At 39.5% G+C, this 10,740-nt stretch overlaps 1 long non-coding RNA gene across 1 annotated transcript; it reads right to left on the reverse strand.

Moving 5' to 3' along the window:
- Positions 1–5,099: 5,099 nt before the first annotated feature.
- Positions 5,100–7,107, reverse strand: LOC148715558 (uncharacterized). The gene is made up of 2 exons (XR_016398303.1): positions 6,642–7,107; positions 5,100–6,344 (listed from the first exon to the last, which is right to left on the reverse strand). It is a non-coding gene; the product is annotated as an uncharacterized LOC148715558 (long non-coding RNA).
- Between the last annotated feature and the right edge of the window lie 3,633 nt (positions 7,108–10,740).

Consider the following 10,740-nt stretch of genomic DNA (forward strand, 5'->3'; position numbering starts at 1 on the left):
CCAGCTATATGCGACTAGGAAGGCCCTCAAAACTGCCGATCAGAGAGCGGCAGATCTTTCTACAAAAGGCCGAGCAGAGGGCTTGGAAGGCCGAACAACAGGCCAACGAGGCAAACCTTCGAGCTACCAAGGCTAGCGAGCAGGCCCTTTGTGCCGAGGTGAAGGTCGTGGAAGCGGTCGAAGAGTATCGCACCTCAAAGAAGTTTCAAGAAGAGGCCCTAGAGACTGCGGTTGACACCTTGGGAAGGGCTTCAAGACATGCCGAGCTCAAGCCCCACGGCTTTTCTTGAGGATGGATTTCTAGATCCTTAACAATGATGATGGCGGTGTCAGTGAAGGTGGCGACCTTGTCGATGGCGAAGGCGGTGATGCTGGCCACGATTAAGGTGCTATCGGGTCGAGGACAAGACAAAAGTCTTCTGCCTCGCCATTTTTGTTTCTCTTTTCTTTTTTGCTCGAGTAAGCCTAGCTTGATGTACTTTCTTTTTCTTTGGCCTCTACTAAGATTAGTGTAAAAGGTTACAACTTTAATAAAAGCGAGGAGTTCTCCAAGTACCTAACTTCGGTGTGGATTTGTGTCGTGTCACTATTTGCTCTTTGTTTGAGTCCAGGTCATTGTCACCATCTTTGACTTTTTGTTGTAGCTTTCTCTCTCTCTCTCTTTTTTTGCTCGATTCATGCCGAGGTTACTGCACACACCAGAAGATAATGAAAGTAGAGAAGTTTTTTGAAGTATCTGATGGGGACATTAGAGCCCTTCATTTAGATGATCCTAAGTCTCTGGATCGAGTCAGACCCAGATTGGGTCCATTTGAGTCCGAGTTATTTTTTTTCTTGCATTATTTTCTTTTGTCTTAGTCAAGTCAATTTGGTCAGTTGTTTTGTTATTAGACTAGTCAATTGGGTTTATATAATTCGGTCAATTTAATGAACCAATTTTGATAAGGGATTAATTGATATAAGGATCCAAATTTAGTCAGTGTTAGTTGATTGATTTGATCAATTGATTACTTTACTTGATCAAGATGTAAGGTCTATATAAAGACCATCCCTCTCATGTATGAGGCGATTGATGATTGAATGAAAAAATTTTAGTCTCTTTCTTGTTCTTCTTCTTCCTCCTACTCTTCTCTTCTTTATGTATCTTTATAACCTCTTCTTCCTTCTCCTTCACTTCTTCTTCCTCTTTCTCTCTTCCTCCCTGCAGTGGTTCGCCATCATCTTGGTATCAGAGCCTCGGCTTTGCCTCTGTTGCCAAAGCCCCGAGATCTTATTTCTGGACGGACCACCCCGATTTGTTCTCCACGTCTGCCGTTGCTGCCACTTGAAACCACCGCCGCCCCTGCTGCGCAGCCTCCTCTTCCACCATCCACCTTCCCCTCTTCATCTTCCACACAAACCTCCCGATTTCAACATGCTCCCTCTCCCTCTTTCGATTTTCACCAGCACAAAACCCCGTTTCGATAACTCCTCCCCACCAGCTGCCAAGATCGCGACCGTCGTCACTGCCGCGTGCCGCCACAGCCAAGTTGTCCGCATCGGCCAACCCCAGCCATAAGGAACCGGAAAAGCCTGGTTCATCGGCCGTCCCACTCATCGCACCTCTATAGGAGGATCTCCACCACCCCCGCGTCGCACCGCCACCACCTTGCCATCGGCTCGTCACCGGACTCCGCCGCCTGCCGAAGTTGCCCGTCGCCAGTATAGCCATCGTAGCCCTCCCCCGTAGCTGCAGCCGCAAGGATTGGAAGCCCTCTTGCTGAAAGCATCGGAAGGTTGAAGAAAAGATTAACAGGTAAGTCACAAAATCCATTAACTCAAATTCGGTAGTGCGGATCCAAAAAGAGAGAGAGAGAAAGAAAGAAAAAAAGAAAAAAAAGGAAAAAAATTGGCTTACCTTCGTCTTCCCGACCGTCCGCATGGGTTTGGCCCCGCCCATGGCCGCACCGCCACCGTCGCCGCGCTACACCGAGCCGCGACCGCCGAGCGCCTACTTGTTTCTCTTCCACAACCAGTTGCTCCACCGCCTTCGCGACTGCAGCAACGCTGCCCAGCGTCGGCCACCGCCTGAAGCTCCCAGCTGCCGCCGCCCTTGAAGCGCAGCTCTTCCTGTTGCCAAACGCCACCGCCTCCAAGTCCCTCCTCTAACCGACCCCTCCTTCTCCTTCGTCGACCGCTGCCCAAAGCTCCCGGCCGTCTCCTTTGGTCGTCGGCTTTCTTAGCACCAAACCCCATCTCCCCCTCTTTGTCCATCTTTTCAGCTACATCTCCCAAACCCTCTCTTCCCCATCCCCGAGTCAACCAAGCCAGGTCCATCAGGGCCCAACAAGCTGCGCCCACCCCACCGCCCATTCCCCTCTTCATTACACGGCCTAACTGCAACCCCAGACCCACGACAGCATCCCCTTGGTATCCATTTCAACCTTGCAATAGTCTGACTTCAGCAATCAGCTCCACTGAGTCCCTGCGCTGCGTCCCTCATCGTCTCCATTGCTTGAGAAGCCACGAGCGAACAATCCTATTCGACTGCTTCCCAACAGGTGATAGGTTTTCACTTTTTTTGGACTTGTTCATTTAATTATATTCTAGTTGTCTTGCATGATAGCCATATTCTTGAAACTTACTTTTGATGTCAAAATTCAAAACATAGAACCCCTACTTTCAAACTCATCCTATTTGCCTTTTAAAATCTAGATATTAAATTGGCACACCCTAGCAACTGGATGTTTCTCAGCATTCTTCGATCAGATTACTTTAGGATCGGAACAATTGTACTACTTGATTGCAATCTAATTTCTTAAATTGAATAATCTTAATTCTTACTTCCGAATAATCAAAGTAAAAATCAACAACATTTAAACTTTAAGTTATTCATGTAAAAACTTGCTGATCTATGAAATCATAATAAACTGCATTGGTAGGTTATCCTGTATCATATGTATTAGGGTTTCATTGGTGACATTGCAATTTACTTTATCGTATATAGTGTTATCCTTGCATGCCAACCCATAGTGGTAAGGAGTACCATTTCAATCAACCTAGAACCCTGTAGCTGTCATGAATTCCGATGTTTTGAGGGCTCTCATGGAACAATTCACTGCCCTGCGAGCTTCAGATGAAGAAGTCAAACAAAAGGTCCGTGAGCTCATGCGAAGCATTAGGATCCCTAAACCACCAACCTCCGTTGCAGCCCAACCTAAAATCGGCTTGGCCGCACCACCTATAGTCCTTTCCCATTCTCCTAGGCACTAAACCCAATGCTCTAGGTGTCAACAATTCGGCCATATAGCGTCCCATTATTCCACTAAGACCTACCTGATAACTAAACTAGAAGTTAGGAACCAAGAGGCCGAATATGTCGAAGAAGTCTATGAACCAAATATAGAAGACTATGTAGAAGACTTTAAAGACGAACCCATAGGATTAGACTTTGTCCAGAATGATTTCCAAAGGAAGACTATTGACCTAAGTACAATCAAGCTACTTCACATCATTACTGTGAAGGAGGTAGTGAAAGATATCGAGAGCCAGTCGCCAGAGTTGGCACTTGTGGCTAAAGATACCAATGTGGAGTCCAACCTTTAACATTCTCCTGTAGTAGTTCTCCTTCTAAAGGAGTTTCATTCTGTAGTCCTTGATGATCTTCTAGATGCACTTTCTCCGATGCGTGATATCCAACATGCAATTGATTTAGTTTTCGGAGCATCTCTACCCAACCTTCCATATTATAGGCTCAACCCGAATGCATATGCTAGGACTTGAAATTTAGTGTTACTGACAGTTGCGTTTGCATATAATAGTTCGGTCAATAGGTCCTTAGGCATGAGTTTCTTCGAAGTAGTGCATGATTACAAACCTAGGCAGCCCATAAACCTGATTTTCATATCTCATCAGTATAGAGTCTCTAAGTCTGTATAATTATTTGCATCACATCCACATTCATTGCATCAAGAAATCAGCAATTGCATTCACTTTAATAACTTAAAATATAAATCTCTTGCTGATTTACACGGACGTTATAAAGAACTAAGTGAAAGAGGTTACGTCATGATAAGAATTATGTTTGAACGACGTTCTTCAGAAACATTCAAGAAATTGCAAGCTCGTAGTGAGAAACCGTTCAAAGTCCTATGGAAAATTAATTCGAATGCATATGCTGTGGATCTTTCCGAGGACTATAGGATTAGTGCGTAATTTAATATTGAAGATTTAGTTCCATACAAAAAGACAATATTCATGCCTTCTGACCCCTTTGTTGATATGCCCATTCATGTTGAACACCCTGACTTATTACCTGCTATTGAGCCACCACCTCCTAAATTTCATGCACGCAGAAAACAAATAGAACATATATTGGATGAGCAGGTTATGTCAATCAAGAATAGTGGTTACCAACGTTATCTTGTTCAGTGAAAAGATCGACCAAAGTCTGATGTTCAGAGCTGAGTTGTAGCGCCTTGACCGTAATCTCCTAAAGCAGTACGACTGCCGGTCAAACCTGCACTCAACGGGGTCGAGTTTTTTTCACCTGGGAGAAGTTGCTCCTTATCTCCCACCTGAGAGAAGTAATATTTGTCCATGTTCAACTATGCTACTAAGTAAGCAGGTCAAGCTGCTCCTTGTCTACAAGCACGATGGGTTGTTGCAATGAAATAGATTCGAACGCCTAAGTCAGAACAATAAGGCAACACTATAGAAGGAAGAGATTTCAGCAAAGTGAGAGCTCTGTGAAAAAGGTAGCGTATTGCATGCCTCAGGTCTTCTGAATCGTTCTCCTTAAATAAGGGAGCCAACTTTATTGTTATCTGGGCCCTTGTCGATACCTGCTGATTGTTCTCTACGGATGGCGACTCCTTGATTGGAGCTGAAGTCATTTACATCGGTTTATGTCCGAGGACAAGAAGGTCGGTCAGGCCCCAAGTCGAGGTGTCCAATATTTCTCTCATCACATCCCTTTACACTAAGCACAATTTATGGGTTTAATTCAATCTGAAATTGTAACAGTTTACAAATACCCAACCTTTTAATATGCCTGAGAAAGTGGAACATGGTATGGAGAAGTTAACGAAGAACTGATAAAAATTTACCCCGTAAGAAAGTGAAAATTAATCGCTAGATTGTATTTCATTATCATTTTCAATAACAACTACATATCGAGAGTGCAAAATCGCATAGTTACAATCGGTAGTTCCATTATAGTCATGTCTGTTACAACTGTAAAACAGGCAATGGGTATCCTGTTCCGATCTATTGGTAACAACTAAGAGATATTCTGTTCATATCCAATACTTGATGAACGCCGGATGATGGCCAAAAATTTGGTGGAGCTCATACTAATAATGTCTTGCATGCGGATGACTTAGTTTATGAGTAATTTTTATATCAACCCAACACAATGACAAGGTAGGCTGCCCATGTCCGTATGCGTCCCAAATTCTATTTTGGTTAAGAGGAAAAATCAAGTCAACCGTGAAGTTCACCATGGCCCTCGAGGAGCTTGTAAAGGCCTTCTTTTGTCCAATACCAAATAACCATGCTAAAAAGAAGAAAACAATGATCTCCTCGTACTTGGAAGAATTATTGATGTCCTTGCTGTGGGAAGGAAGAATACTGCAGAAAACTTTCCTACTTCAAGGTTGTGAGGTGGCCTCGTACTTGGAAGAATTATTGATATCCTGTGGGAACGAAGAATATACCGGAAGGAAGAATACTGCAGAAAACTTTCCTACTTCAAAGTTGTGAGTTGGCCTCGTACTTGGAAGAATTATTGATATCCTGCAGGAAAGAAGAATATACCGGAAGGAAGAATACTGCAGAAAACTTTCCTACTTCAAAGTTGTGAGTTGGCCTCGTACTTGGAAGAATTATTGATATCCTGTAGGAAAGAAGAATATACCGGAAGGAAGAATACTGCAGAAAACTTTCCTACTTCAAAGTTGTGAAGTGGTCCTGATATATATTTATAGTTGAAAATGTATACAATCAGAATAATACAGAGATAGAAGTAATAAATGGATCCTTATAATCAAATTTCTAAACGTATGCAATGTCAGAATTTATAGTTCAAAATTTTTAAAATTATGAATCGATAAATATGAGCAAGTTTGGCATGCGACCTTGAAAGACATTCAAACCCACCTGTGGATCTCACAGAAGACTCGGGTAATCAACGGCCTTCTGGTGAACTCCAGGTTTTGTGTTGCCATGCTCATTTCCAAATAATATTGGACTTGGTGCAGAGTCTAAAAGATAGCAATTTAACATTGAGCTATGAGAGTCCGGACAGTCAATGATAGATGATAACAAATCCCTGAGTAAACAGATGAGGGAATCCACCTGCGAAACTATGGAGGAAAAAAAAAAAAAAGCTTCATGTCTCCCAAAACATCCTCGCAACGTTTTGCAACTCAGGGTTTTGTACAAACAATTAAAAAACGAATTTGGCATTTCGACTCCTTTTTAGCAACCAGATTAAACATGGGTGTTTCACAGCAAAAACCAGGTTTAAACACTTTGGGGATCGAGGTTCTTGAAAAAAAAAAATAGCAGCACTCAGACGTTTTACAGTAGATATGAGGACAAGAAGTAAATCAATATATGATGGTGGAGAACTTCTTGGGGAATATTATAAGCATATATACCTGGCACCTTTGCATCTCCTTCTACCATGCATCACCTTCTTTTTTTGAGAAGTTATACTGAAAAAATCGCTCGCCGCAACGAAGGGTCGTGCGGTTTACAGAGAGAGAGCACATCTCTCTCTCAAAGCACCTGAGAGGCTTTGAGATCAGAAGGCGTGGATCTCTGTAGACCGCACGACTCTTCGTTTCGACGAGGCGAGATATCTTCTCCTCCTCCACAGGAACTGGCTTCTATCCAAGCTCTATGAGTTGTAATTTATTTACATCTATCAGCCCGGTGGTCAATCATCAAGCAAACAGTCGTAGTCTATTTAGATCTGTCGCCCGTTGTCAGCTTCTATGGACCACATAGGCTATTGGCTAGTTCCTAAAATATTATTTAAGGCAATTTAGAATCTTATCTAAAATAGTTAACTAAAAAATATTTTGTATAGATTTTTAGTCCTACGTAAGTATCCAAACATATGAGACTAAACTTAACGTGCGAACCTCGATTGTGCCAATCAATCACGCTTATTCTTCTTGTAGATCAATTTTTAAAATAAAAGTTCAATCAATTGGGTTATAAAAAAAAAAAATATTGGCACAGTTCGCAGTCACATGATGCCCACAATGTACTATTTAAGTTTTAAAATACTAAACAATTTATATTTAATATCATGCAAGTATGCAGTGGTTTTCGTTTCGTACTCCTCGAGGAAGTGATTGAATCTTGTTTAATATTTCTATAAAATATAAAAATTTCAAGAGGAATGGAATCGGCAACATTGGGATGGTAATTAATTACACTGGAGATTTCGTGTACTGAAAAGGTTTCGATGAAGAGAGCCTCCCTCGGTTCTTCCGGAACCGGGGACGGTGTAGCTGGTGGCCGCCTTGAAGTTGTCGCCGAGCTCTACATTCCACGAGCTTAAAGCATTAAAATAAAGGCAGTACCCTGCAAGAGTACGCTGCTTTGAAAGAAGAAGTAGGGGACCAGTTTAGGCCATTATAATGATTCTAATGATCGTTATTTGCTTCTATAATAGTATTTTAATTTTTTGTACAGTATAGTGGCTGTTACAAAGAAAATTAACAGGCAATAACAGAAAAAAAATGGTGTTATCCTTCTACTCATTTTTTATTGGGTCAAAAAATATTATTATTTTTCAGACCATACTATTACTTTTGGAGGAAAATCTGATTTAAAATTTTGAATTTTAAAAACTGCATTTTACATAAAAAAAAGTATAAATGAAAATGATGGGCATTATTTATATTGTAACGAACCATTTTAATGCTAAATGATGTGTCATAATATTCATGACCTTTTTTCTTTGTTTAGTTTTTCGAACTTTGGCCCATTATTGATAGAGCTAACATGCAAAGCATATGCTTTGAATAGATGTAATTCAGAGGTACTCGTTTTCTCTTTTGATTACGGGAGAAAAAAAGAAAAAGCTATGTGCATCTTTTCCATCGGGACCATCATAATTATGATTAAAAAATTGGTTTGCATTCCCTAACTTCTTATCTTTCTGAGAATTTCATAGCGCAACTTTGCCTAACATGGTTGACAAATTACAAGTCTATGGCCTTCCATATTGAATCAACATGAGAAGCATCTCTTTTCATGACTTCGATGGAAGAATTGAGAATTTTACATTTTCAATCATCTTATTTTTATACATGTACCTTTATTCTTTCGCAAGAATTTTTTTATTTTAAATGGTTTCCACAAATACATCATTAGCTCATAAATATATATAGTGCTAATAGCTAGCAAATATGCATAGTATAAAAAATATATACACATTTGTTTAAGGAAACATATGCATTTACTGTCAAGTATACCCACTAAACTTGGCCTTAATATATATGGTTCAGGTGCATCAACTAGTCTAGGCCGGGCGAAAGCATCCCAAAGTTTTAAATCTAGCTAATTCTTGAGAAAAAAAGGAAAGATCGAAGTGGTTCGGTTGTGCAAAAAAGGGAAAAAAAAAAAAGAGTGGGTCATTTTTCTAACACTTCTTTTTTTGAAAAATATTGAGGATATGAATTTGGGTGATAAAAATTTTGAGAATATTTTATGTTAACATGTTAAAACCAATTTGCTCCACTCTTCTCCTGTGAAAGCAGTGAGGTAATGCTTCTAGACTTGCTTTGGGTTCCAGGGGCGTGCAAAGCCCATGAGGTTTGGATCAGAAGGTTCCGGCTTCTTTCGAGGGTTTGGTGAGCTTCTTGAAGAGCTCTACAGTGGGTCGGCGGGGGAGTTGAAGTTGCTTTCTTTTAGCCAATTGGTAAATTCTATCCTATCCGCATAACACCAGTTGGTCTCCTTATGATCTAGTCTTCCACTATGAAAATGCTTACTTTTTGCTTGCGTGTGGAATTTGATTAGCTGAGAAGTATGCAGCATGGTTTGATTAAAATTATCTAGTCTTCCTCATCAAAATGCTTACTTTTTGATTGTATGTGGAATTTGATTAGCTGAAAAGTATGCAGCATGGTTTGATTAAAATTATGTAGTCTTCCTCATGAAAATGCTTACTTCTTGCCTTGTATGCGCAATTTGATTAGCTGAAAAGTATGCGGCATGGTTTGATTAAAATTATCTAGTCTTCCTCATGATTATGCATACATTTTGCTTGCAGGTGGAATTTGATTAGCTGGAAAGTATGTAACATGGTTTGATTAAATTATCCATTGAGAGCTTTTGGACTCGTTTGGTTCACAGAAAAAGAAAAGAAAAGAAGAAAGTGTGGTCAACGGGAAAAAAAAAAAGAAAAGATATTTTGTTTGGTTGGAGTTTTCAAAAAAAGATATGGAAAAGTAGGATTATCATGGAAATAAGATTCCCATGCTTCATAAGAAAAAAATCCATGAGGAATATGGGAAAGTTATTTCCCATCGGTTGAAAATTGAGATCTTTTTTTTCAAAACTATCTTTAAGCCACCAAAATCAATATACAAGGTATTTCTCTTTATTAAGGATATAATAGATATTTTATATAAAATTTTCAGAAAAATAAATGCTCAATCAAATATGAGCCACTTTGGAATGTATCACTTTTTCATGGTCAACTAAACATACCAAAACTATTTTTCTAAGTTTCATATTCTCAAAAATTAACTTTCTAAAAAAAGATTTTAGTGAAAAAAAAAATTTCCGCGAACCAAACGAGTCCTCCATTGCTCTTCTTGTTCTTTGTCTTCTATCAAATATAGGATTTTGATTTATTCTGTGGCTCTTTTCCGCACCCTTCTTGTATGGTTGGTATATACAAACATGCACAATAACTTGTAAAATTGCCACATAAAAGATTGGAGTTTGATTTTTTTAATTTGAAAAAATAATTATGTCAAATCTAACAACTCAGAGAAGTTTCAGCTGCAAAGCAATATTCCTAGGCTCACGTCTTTAAATTAATTTGACTTTAAATTATATCTTATTTAATCTGAGACTTTGTGCAACAATAAGATTTCTCTATTTGACATGGGTGCCATGGGTTTGAGATATAAAAATAGCATCTGTGTATATAAAGATAAAGTTGCATACATATAATCCTTTTTAGACCTGCAGTGGCGAGAGCCTTGATTTTTTTTTTAATTGATCAAAAAATTTATGGCTGGAATTTTTATACTATATTATTTCTAAGCTTGAAAGTAGACAAAAACTTGCAAAGTGCATGACACTCAGAAACTTGATTCTTATTTCAGATAGTTGGGGGTGGGGGGTGGGGGGTTAGGTTGGATACAGGACAGGTCAAAAATCTATGAAGAGACTAAGACCTATTCATTTTAATAGGTCAAAACTCTAGACCCAAACCTAACTATTTCATCAAATAGGTAACATCATCCAACCTAGTTGAACCATGTTAAACAAGTTAAATGGGTTAAGCACTGTCACCCCTACATTTTGCTCAGCCTGCAAAAGAGTTGCCGGTGTGACAGCATGCAGCGAGGTAGTTTTAAGATATAATAAAGTTTTGTATTAGTGTGGAAAAGATAATAATTTTTTTACCTAGAGTGCTTTGTAGTATTTTTCATGGTTATGCAGTCTAACAAAAGCTACCTTCTTCTTTTATATCACTTAATCCCTTCATTGAATCTGAAAAGG

This window comes from Phoenix dactylifera, chromosome 1 (genome assembly GCF_051530095.1).
Source record: "Phoenix dactylifera cultivar Ajwa chromosome 1, Ajwa_hap1_PhDact_Kaust_v1.1, whole genome shotgun sequence".
Lineage (NCBI taxonomy): Eukaryota > Viridiplantae > Streptophyta > Magnoliopsida > Arecales > Arecaceae > Phoenix > Phoenix dactylifera.